The sequence below is a fragment of the Cydia splendana genome, unplaced genomic scaffold, assembly GCF_910591565.1.
Source record: "Cydia splendana unplaced genomic scaffold, ilCydSple1.2 scaffold_81_ctg1, whole genome shotgun sequence".
NCBI classification, from domain to species: domain Eukaryota; kingdom Metazoa; phylum Arthropoda; class Insecta; order Lepidoptera; family Tortricidae; genus Cydia; species Cydia splendana.
The window spans coordinates 17,256-26,576 of NW_026946907.1; the positions used below are offsets into that span (position 1 = coordinate 17,256).

The following is a 9,321-nucleotide window of genomic DNA, read 5'->3' on the forward strand; positions in this document are numbered from 1 at the left end:
TGGAAATGGGCATCTGTCAACCCTCAAACAGCCCCTGGGCAAGTCCACTGCACGTTGTCAAGAAGAAAGATGGTTCTCTACGTGTATGCGGCGACTATAGACGTCTGAACGCCGTAACGCAACCCGATCGCTATCCGTTACCTCGAATTCAAGATTTTACATACCAGTTGCACAATAAGAAGATTTTTTCTAAATTAGACCTGAAGATGGCGTATTTTTGGATACCCATGAACAAAGAAGACGCGCAGAAAACTTCAATAATCACACCGTTCGGGTTGTTCCAGTTTAACTCAATGACGTTCGGGCTCCGTAACTCAAGCCAAACATTCCAACGATTCATGCACGACGTTCTACGAGGCATAGATGGCTGTTTCTGCTACGTCGATGATCTTCTCCTGTCCTCTGAAAATGAAGAAGAACACAAAACACTGCTTCGACAAGTCCTGGAACGCCTAGATAAATACGGCGTAACTCTCAATGTCGATAAATGCGAGTTCGGACGAAGAAAAATCAACTTCCTTGGCTATGAAGTATCACCCGACGGCATCAGTCCCACTCAAGAACGGATCGAAGCAATAGCGAATTACCCAAAGCCGAAGACAGTCTGTGAGCTGAGAAGATTTCTAGGCATGTTAAATTTCTACCGTGACTGCCTACCACATCAAGCGGAACTTCAGTCTCAACTCAACAAGTATCTGCACAACTCCAAGAAAAATGACAAGACTCCTATCGAATGGAACACCGAGTCAGATGAAGCTTTCAAGAAATGCCGCCAAAGCATATTGGAAGCAACTACGCTATCATATCCAGTTCACGGCGCTCCTCTATGTATCATGAGTGATGCATCAGACCACAGCGTAGGAGGAGTAGTCCAACAGAAAGTTGATGATGTTTGGAAACCTCTGGCATTTTTCTCGAAGGCACTGAGTCCGACGCAACGCCGCTACAGTGTGTATGATCGCGAACTCCTAGCGATTTACATGGCTGTAAAGCACTTCAGACGACTTATAGAAGGCAATGACGTCATCGTCTACACGGACCACAGACCACTTACGCACGCACTTACGCGAGCACCGAGCAGCAGCGACACTCCGAGACGCGAGCGCCAACTGCACTTCATTAGTCAATTTTGTTCGAGCATCCAGTATATCCCAGGCGACAAAAACAACATCGCTGACGCCTTATCACGAATCGAAGAAATACAATGTCCTTCCGCCATCGATTTTGACAAGTTAGCCACCGACCAGCGCACCGATGAAGAACTAACAAAATTGAAAACTCAAGAAAATCTGAAGTTCACTGAAGTCACGTTACCAGCCATCAATCGACCAATCACGTGTGAGCTCTCAACTGGCACACCGCGACCGTACTTACCTATCGCTTATCGTTATGCGGCCTACAAAGCGCAACACGGTATAAGCCACTCAGGTGTACGCGCAACGAGGAGACTTATGGCATCTAAGTTCTTTTGGCCAGCAATGAACAGAGACGTCGCACTTTGGACTCGAGCATGCATTGGATGTCAACGAGCTAAAATACATCGTCACGTGATTCCACCTATCGGCGAGTTCCCGCCATCTCAACGTTTCGAGCATCTGCATATCGATATCGTGGGACCCCTAAGAATATCAAATGATTATCGATATTGCGTCACAATGATCGACCGCTGCACGAAGTGGCCCGAGGCAATACCAGTACGTGACATAACAGCTGAAGTTGTCGCTAAAGTCTTGTACGAGCACTGGATTACGAGATTTGGATGTCCGCTACGCATCACGTCAGATCAAGGTCGTACCTTTGAGTCAAACCTTTTCAACGCTCTCCTGAAGAAGCTTGGGACTACGAGAATACGTACCACTGCCTACCACCCTCAGGCAAATTCTCAAGTGGAGAGGCTACACCGCACCTTGAAAGCCGCTCTTATGGCAAGGGGCGAAAGTTCAAGATGGTCCGAAGAGCTGCCTACAGTTTTATTTGGATTACGAGCCGCATTACGCAGCGATAACAACCTAAGCCCTGCATTGATGACGTATGGATCTCCACTACGCATGCCAGCTGATTTCTTCGTACCTACAAAGTCGACGATTGAAGATGCAGAGTTTGTACGACGTTTGTCAGAGATAATGTCATCACTTGTTCCTGTAACCCGGACGCACGCCACGCAATGGAGACCTTTCGTGCATAAGGACCTTGCGTCGTGCACTCACGTATTCGTGCGTAATGACACCGTGCGACCCCCGCTCACACCACCATATGACGGTCCGTTCGAGGTTCTCAAACGCTACGACAAGTATTTCAAGATACAAATGCCACAACGAACTATTGTCGTCACTATTGAGCGTCTGAAGCCAGCCTACATCTACAATGAAGACGTCACAAGCGACAGCCAGTCTTCTGCATCTAGCCCAGACACTCAGACGTATGTGACGAGATCGGGCAGAGTCACGAAACGTATTCGCTTCGCTTGAGAGGGAGTGCTATGGGACATGCGCTCGCATCGACGGCCGGACGCAACTGATAGACCAGCGGTGGAACAAAAATGGGTTTTGATAACATTAAAGTTTTTTCTTTTTTGATATGTTATTGCATGCATGTTAAATAACATTTATGTAAAATATTAGAAAATTATAGGTGGAGCGTTCGGCCATATTTAAATATTTCAATTTTGCTAAATAACTATGTAAATATAAAATTAAAGTTACAAAAAACTGTAACATGTTCAATAACACTTTAATTTATTCACAATATTCGGTTTTTAGAAATCTGGAACAGCTGCTTTCTGGTGAACGTAAAAACACGAATTACTTTGTGAATAAAGAATTAAAGTAGCTGATATTGTAAAATTACGATATTATCTATCAACTTAGTATACTTGTAAAAAGTTAGAAATGTAGACAATGTGCTTGTCTAGATATTGATTTCTGGTTAAGCAGTATAGCCAATATTGAATTAAAGTTTGTAGAGTTAATATTACACGGTCATAATAAAGATCTTAGTTCCCACACAAAATATTAGAAATATAAAATCACGGCGACACTAAATACTGATACGTAAGTATGCATTCCGCGCTTATATTGAGTTACATTTCAAACGCGCGGCGTTTTCGCGCGCCGCGCTGTGCGCCGCGCCGTGGCAGGAGGCAGCGATCGACGGTGGCGGGCTAGCGATTAGCGCGGTGCCCGTAAAAAATACGCAAAACGTTTATAAAATTATTATCAATGGTAAATAGTTATATTGTTAATAGTAGGTACAGTAATGGAAACTTACCTACACTTATTTATTTCTATATGTACTAGGGATTGCCCGCGGTTTGGTTTACGTAGAATTCGTTATCGTGTTATTAAGTATAGAAATAATAGATACATTTGAAAATTATTTTAGGTGCATTGTCATACAGATAACCACCCTTGTTAAAGTATTCTTCAAATTCAATAGACAGGTGTCATTTCAATATAATTTTGCGTAATTTGGCGCTTTTAGGTTATAAATGACTAGCGACATATATTTTTTGTTTAAGAGCGATATCCGATATATATATCTCCGATAATATTTACTTTATCATTTAAATCAATTTCAAACTAACGTTATTCAATATTTATCATTTTAAAGTCAATTTTACCAACCAACTGAGCTTTACGAGTATACCTACGGAAACAACTCAAAATTTGCATCAAATTAAATGCCACTCTTCTTATCCGTTTCGAACAATCAAGAGGGCCTTTACGAGCTGATGTAGTGAAAATTTTATTTAACTCTCGTCCCTTGAAACCTTCACTACGCTCGAGGTTCAACTTTACGAACCACTCGCTACGCTTGTGGTTCAATTTTAGAATGTTTCGCTTGTTTGGGTATCAATATTAGCACGATTAATCAACAAATTTTCCCCTTGTAAAACAAATAAATAAGGTAGGTGAGGTGCAGGCATATGAGGCCCGGCGGGTAACAAGGCCCAGCATTCAAAAATAGCAGTTGCTCCCTATTATTCTGAATTTGTACTTGTTGCTAAGAAGATCCACTGTTAGTGCAGGCAAAAAGGTCCAGTCCCGGGCCTTATTGAACGTATGAGATGAAATAATAGATTAAAATATTTTAAGATTATTTTGAATATTTTAAATCTTTCATTAATAAGGCCGATTTGAAGAAACTTCTATGAAATTATGACTTATAAATAACACCTTCACTGCGTGGGCTGTCCAAATCGCTGCAGACTTTTCTTGGTCTAACTCTAATAATTTTTCACTTGCTTTATTGACCTAAAGACGTTTTAAAGAATCAAAAAGTCTAATAACATTTAGACACTTATACTTTTTAAAGGCAGTAACTACTTACTTATATAGGTAACTTTTTTTATTAATACATTGCAAAATTTCTATTTTTCGCACTTCTATCGTAAATAACTATTTACGATAGAAGTGCGAAAAATAGAAATTTTGCAACGAATGACGAATTTTAAAACACGGCCAAAGGGAGTGTTTTAATGTGCTTATTATAGCACCGGTGTCGTAATGTAGCACCAGGGCCCTATTTCACCAACGTGACAGGTGCGACAATTCGACAAGTCTCATTGGTGCTGACGTCACAGGCATCCATGGGCTACGGTTATAGCTTACCATCGGACGGGCCTTATTCCTGTTTGTCACTATCATTGTATTATTAAAAAAAAACTTTATTATATCGGCAAAAAACAGGTATCTTTCTTGTGATGTTTATGATGATAATGATGACAATTGACACAAGATTTCAAAGAACTTTCGGTAATTCTTGACAGTAAATGAGTTCTGTGTCGTAATTTCGTGACAACTGTCGTATTTCTTGTGACAATTGTCCAAGTCCCAGCCCCCCCTTTGCTACAGTCCAACCCGAAAGGCACCTTAGGTCGGCGCTTACGTCATTATTACCGGCGCCCCAATACTAATGCGGTGCTACGCGACGTAAGCGCCGACCGCCATATTCAACGTGGTTTTTGTCACATAGTACCCTGTAAAGGTATGATTCCAGGGATAAAAAATATGTTATAACGTTATCCAGCGTATAATGGAATTCATAAAAGTTTTTCTTTATAATTACTACAAGTAAATTTGTTCATATTTGCATATTATTAAAAAGGTAAATGAAAAGTAATTGAGTAATTTAATTACTAATTAATGTAATCACAATTGCAAATTACACAGAATAATTAATTACATGTAATTAAATTTTATGTAATTAAATTACAAACATTTTAATTACATGTAATTAAATTGGTAATTAAATTACACGAGTAATTAATTACGCCCAACACTGGTTGGTGGCAAACAACCACACCGCTCGTCTGATGGTAAGCGGTTACCGTAGCCTATAAAGGCCTGTGACGTCAGTAACAGTGATGTCGACAAATGTCGCACCTGTCACGTTGGTGAAATAGGGCCCAGATGTACAGTAAAAATCATGTTAAAAGATAATACTAACTGTTACGAATAAATATTTATACTGTAAAAAATTATCCCACCAAAAACATTTTCATGTAAAATGTTGCTAAGACGAAACCATAAGCCTAAGACTCGCACTGTTAAAAAGTTATCAGATCTCTTGTCGAGCCAAGCTTCAAACTCTACAAGCCCCTTCACTAACTCTACACCTTAGTCAAAATATGTGGCTTGGCTGTTTTGCTACCGCCACATGCCCACCTTACGCCCGGTGAAAAACTTATTATAATCATTATTTTTAGGGTTCCGTACCTCAAAAGGAATAAAACTGAACCCTTATAGGATCACTCGTGTGTCTGGCTGTCCGTCTGTCACAGCCTATTTGCTCCGAAACTACTGGACTAATAAGTTGAAATTTGTCTATAACCCAAATACATACATGTAAAGTAAATATGTAATATAAATTTAAATAAAGGGGTCACTTTTGAGATGAATGATAAATAGAAGAAAAAAAACTATATCTTTGTTATATATCAAATGAAGGGGCTCATTTTAGAATTAGAATCTCAAATATATTTTTTCATAATTTTAAAATAAATACTTTAGAAGTTATTTAAGAAAACAGGCGAAAAAATAACATTACCCTTATCTCCGAAACTACTGGGTCTGTTTATTATGAAAAAAATACACATATTAGCGCTTTACCTATAGATGACAGGAAAACCTATTAGAAATGTGGAGCTAAGCGTGAGCAGGCCTATGGAACTCTCTGCGCGAGCTCGGATTAATACCTACGAATCTGCTCCCGTTCACGGTAGAAAAGAAAGCCAGTTGGTTGCCACACGCGCTCACGTACGCACGTCACCGCGCGCCGCACTGTCAATTTTTACGATAGTTACACGTACGGCGGGATTCGGGAAATGAATTAGAGATGCACTAGATAAGAAATAGTAAAGATATGTGACGTTCCACGGCAAAAGGTACCATTGCCCCGACTGAATATTGGAGTGGTGATAATAATAAGCGTAAGCGCCAGCCGCCATAAGGTACCTTTTGCCGTGGAACGTCACATATCTTTACTATTTCATATCTAGTGAATGTCTAACGGCGCGATATCTTAAAGTTCGAATCGCGCGGGTAGTAGGTACCTACCTACTAGGTATTGAATTTCTTTAATTAAACATGTAATGTTTAATATGTGTGACAAATGTATAGATTTAGATATCTATCTATTTGAAATAGGTAGTAAATTTTTAATTTATTTTGGTAAATGTTTATTTTAACGACAGTAAGTTTACACCGGAAAGTGCCTACTCATTTTTGCTCTGGTTAACTTATAATTAATTACCTTTATTATTTTTCTTTACTATGTAACATTAATCTCTATCTGGTTTTAAATTACACGAAGTTTTAAAACTAATTCTTGCTGGGATTATTGCGCGGTTTATAAAACGGCGTAAACACTGCGGTTACTGCAGGGACATATGACCTTTTAAAATGACTATTTCGCAAAAACTAAAGCATAATCGGAATATTAGGTATAATTTAAGATTTAGCTTTCCTTTTATTTCACTCCTCTGTTTAAGTGGGTATTTATTTATCATTTCTAAGCGTCAGCAACCCTAGCGTTGTGCCGGTGCGCGCGGTGCGGGGAGCGGCGCGTTGAAGGTCACTCCATTGTATTTTTGTGTAGGTATCAAAACGGTAGGTATTTGCGTTTTGTTTGAGAAATAAGTATCTGTTCGTAAGAACTATTGTATAATCTGTGGCGTGAGTCGGACTTAAGTACTTAGTTTTTGATCCGATCCCTACGGATTTTTAAAAGACATTTTACTCACTTTTCACTAAAAAAACATATTGTTAAAAATTGTGTAATGTACGGAACCCTTGGAACGCGAGTCCGACTTGCACTTGGGCGGTTTTTTAGGGTTCCGTACCCAAAGGGTAAAACGGGACCCTATTACTAAGACTTCGCTGTCCGTCCGTCCGTCCGTCCGTCCGTCTGTCACCAGGCTGTATCTCACGAACCGTGATAGCTAGACAGTTGAAATTTTCACAGATGATGTATTTCTGTTGCCGCTATAACAACAAATACTAAAAACAGAATAAAATAAAGATTTAAATGGGGCTCCCATACAACAAACGTGATTTTTGACCAAAGTTAAGCAACGTCGGGAGTGGTCAGTACTTGGATGGGTGACCGTTTTTTTTTTTGCTTTTTTTTTTTTGTTTTTTTTTTTTGCATTATGGTACGGAACCCTTCGTGCGCGAGTCCGACTCGCACTTGCCCGGTTTTTTTATTATACATAAATAGTTCTTGTAGAAACGAAACGGCCGAGCCACATACTTTGACTAAGGTGTAGAGCTAGTGAAGTTAGGGCTTGTAGAGTTAGAAGCTTGGCAAGAGATCTGATAACTTTTTGACAGTGCGAGTCTTATGGTTTCGTCTGGGCAACATTTTACATCAAAATGTTTTTGGTGGGATTTCACTTCTTTTTGTAAGTTGCTTATGACAATCTTCCATCCCCTAATTTAAAGGGTTGGGGGTGATTTACTATTAAAAATCCTGAAATAAGTATCTGGGGGCATCTGTTACACAGTGTACTTCTTACTGATTCCCCATATAAACCCTTCACCCCGTAAGGGTAAACTTTGGGGTTGAAATCTGCCTTCACCCCGTAAGGGTAAACTTTGAGGTTGAAATCTATTCTATATCCTTCCCCGTAACAATACCTATCTACATACCAAATTTCAACTAAATAGCTTCAGCGATTATTGATTCCCCATACAAGATTAAACCCCCTCATCATCCCCTTAGCACGGACTAGTCTACTAGGACGAGCAATCGCCATATTGAGTAGCGTACCCCGGAAGAAAACATTATTTTTGTATTAAACTTAGATGGCGTTTGTCATTCAGCGGGCTGTAGGTTGTGTAGTGTATTCCGCAAGAGGTCGCTGCCACTAGAAGAGTTGTAGACGTTGTAGTTGTTAGGTGTAGTTGGTGTAGTTCTTAGTTTTTCTTATACGAGCGGATAGATGGCGCAATAATTTGTATACTACCGCATCATTTGCGTTTCTATGTGTGAACAGCGCATCTGTACACGTGTCATTGTGTGAGTTAGTTGCTTTGCTTTGCAGTAAACATTCGATGTTTTAGATAAAAATGGTCTTCACTTCACAGCAAGATGTGTTATTGTTAATCGTGTAAACACTAGCAGAAGTAGTGACTGCAAATTTTATAGATTTCCAAAAGTAGTGTGGAAACAAGAACAGCGCAATAAATGGATAATTGCCGTAAGGACAAAAAAGTAAGTCACCTAACCTAACCTCTAAAATCATATTACCTTCCTTAAATACGCAATCATTTGATTTATGTTATAATCGTATGAAGTTTTAACGGTGAATTATTTTGTTACAGTCCCGATGGATCTCTATGGCACCCAATTTGCAGTGCTCACTTTATCGGTGGTAGAAAGGCTGATGAACAAGTCAGTCCCAGTTATGTTCCAAGGATATTTCCCCCGCAGTAAAAAACAAAACGGATTGACGAAAATGCGGCAATATCGAGGTTTCAACGTTATATGGAACGAAGAAACGCGAAAAAAATAGAAGCAGTTAATGCTATTAATATAACTAATACAAGTGACTTTGAATTGCTGGAAAACAGTGTCAAGAATATTCTGCTCGTATGTTGAAGAAATAGCAGCTGGTACATCAAATTAGGTTTTTTGGCCAGACAAAAATGTTGTGCAGCAGACAATGCCAGAATGCTTCCGTCCGGAGTATAGTAACACTAGTCATTATTGATTGTACAGAGTTTCCTATAGAAGTACCATCAAGTGTTGATAATCGTGTGTATTGCTACTCACTCTATAAAAAGTGCTTATTAGTATTACTCCAAGAGGCTTCATTTC

At 39.5% G+C, this 9,321-nt stretch overlaps 1 long non-coding RNA gene across 1 annotated transcript; it reads left to right on the top strand.

Annotated features, from left to right (window-relative positions):
* The first annotated feature begins 8,526 nt into the window (after positions 1-8,526).
* On the top strand, positions 8,527-9,003 carry LOC134805929 (uncharacterized). Its single transcript, XR_010146433.1, has 2 exons — positions 8,527-8,715; positions 8,826-9,003. It is a non-coding gene; the product is annotated as an uncharacterized LOC134805929 (long non-coding RNA).
* Positions 9,004-9,321: the final 318 nt, after the last annotated feature.